Source organism: Amblyomma maculatum, chromosome 5, assembly GCF_055883805.1.
Source record: "Amblyomma maculatum isolate TAMU_Amacu chromosome 5, ASM5588380v1, whole genome shotgun sequence".
In the NCBI taxonomy this organism is placed as follows: Eukaryota; Metazoa; Arthropoda; class Arachnida; order Ixodida; family Ixodidae; genus Amblyomma; species Amblyomma maculatum.
Genome location: NC_139348.1, coordinates 78,955,474 through 78,957,686, shown reverse-complemented (window position 1 = coordinate 78,957,686; position 2,213 = coordinate 78,955,474).

The following is a 2,213-nucleotide window of genomic DNA, read 5'->3' as shown; positions in this document are numbered from 1 at the left end:
CGCTATTATGTAATGAGATTTTGGAAGAAGAGAGAACTGCAACACAAGCAATTTTCTGCTATTAGCAGCTGCCGCCGGTGTGACGCAGCTCATCCGATTAGGTTCTCTAGCTCCGCTGCTCAGGCGTCGCTGAAGTTACACCTTCCGTTTACTGTGCGGCAGTTCGTGAGACAATTGAACTGATACTAAGGCAGTTTTATGAATATGAAATTTAATATTTCCAAAGCGCTTCCAGCTACGGCTTTGATACGAAACCGTTTAGGCGTTTAGGCATTGCGACGACTATACTCGGTTTCATACATCAAGTGCAACACTATCAAAGCTACAGCTCTTGTTTGCGCTCTCCGCATCCGCAATAAAAAATAGTGCCTGCTCTTGACGAGAGAAAATAATAGTTGCTTTGTCTGCAAGCTTAATGCATTTTACATTTGTCATCAACTTCATAAAAAGCACCTTTTGTAGGGAGAAAAGGTCGGATTCGGCTAATTTGTATGTTTTCTTATGTCGTTTTTGTTCGTGCCGCGTTTGCTGCCCCGCAACCTTTCCAGCTGTGCCACCAAATGGCGCTATCTGTGCCCTCCGTGCTGCGCATCTCTTTTTGAGAAAATGGTTCTTTGGTACGCATTTTTTTTTTTCTATAAGATCCGCTCTGTGAAGATGTCTAAGCATGCTAAGCATGTTATTGCAAACGTGTATGCTCGGAATAGAGCCCGTTTCGGCAGGAACCACTCGCCTACAGAACGAGCGCGTAGTGATACGCCTCCTGTTTTTTTTTTTCTTGCGGACTACTTGCGTAGCTTTCGCTGCGTTGCACCTGATGTATGAAACGGAGTATAGGGCCCAGCACATGACCAGAGCGCCATCATCGGCCGCTTTCGCGGGCAGCGTCGTTGCGGTAAGCTCGGGGTATCCGATGTGGCATGCGTTACGAATTTGCCATATGCTTTCTTGATGACGCCAAGCTCGGGATTTTTTCGACGGCCCTTAATACGCCGAGCGAACGATCTGGCGAAAATGTGCAGGAGACAACGGGGCTGCAGTATGCTTCGTCGTATGGCGATACTCGAAGGTACTATAAAAGCGCCGTCGGACAGTACACCAGATACTTCCTATTTTAAGTGTTGCTCTTGACACTTGCTTTTGAGCGCAAAGTGTATGCGTTGTTGAAACGCGTACGCGTTTCCCAGTCGAGCGCAAGCATGCGCACCTTCCGTGCCCTTTCATAAACAAACGCCGCCGACACTGCCGCTAACTTCGTAACTGATAGTCATAATCAACAGACTGATTACAAGTCGTACAAGACATGAATGTCAATTTAAGGGCTGTTTTCGTTTACAGCGCAGTCATCTTCGCAACTTATTGAAGGCGCATAATTTGGAAATGCATTAGCTTTGATCAAGTAGCAGGGCGTGGAAAAAAAAATAAAATTAACCTGAAAAAATGTCATTCGGTGCCACTGCTTGCTTTCTATGTCGAACAGACGCGATTCACGGCCACCGTCGTTCTCGTGAAGCACCACTGAAAGCTTATACACGTGTTTCTGGCAAGGTTTGATGCCTGTTCGAAAAACCAACTACTCAGGAATTCTTCCGGGACGTTGCTAAAGGTCGACAGTGGAGTTATATCTGTTAAACCATGACCAAAACGTAAACGCGATGCGCGCGCATAGAGGCTGACATGAACATCGCCCGACCGAGCCCGCCTACGCTTTGCAGCTTTGGCGACAGGCGGCGTTGTCGGCGTTTTCCGCATCGCGTATACATCTCCCGTAATACCTTAAATTGGAATTTAACGATGTAATAAAAAAAAATGGCTCAACTTTTTTCGCCCCCATGTTTCCGGTAATTCCAGCCTGCCGCAAACAGAAAAAAAAAACATGCACTAGATCCGTCCTATATGTTGAAGAAATAAAACGATGAGACATTGTCACACTTCCCTCTATTGATGGAAAGGAGGAAGGCGATGGTTTACACGGTATTAAGAGGAACTGAACAGGGGTAAATTGGGTACGCCTCAGTTCGCAGGTGAGCCAACGTTTCGACAGACAACTTTGTTCATTCTGACCTATTGAATGGTATGTCGAGAATACAGAAACGTGCTCAACAGACGGTTGCAAGAATGTTTGTACACCGTTGCCATGCATCTTGCTCTCAGTGCCCTAAGTATTTGCCTGAATGAACCAATTTTGAGAAGCTATCGACCATATCTTATTA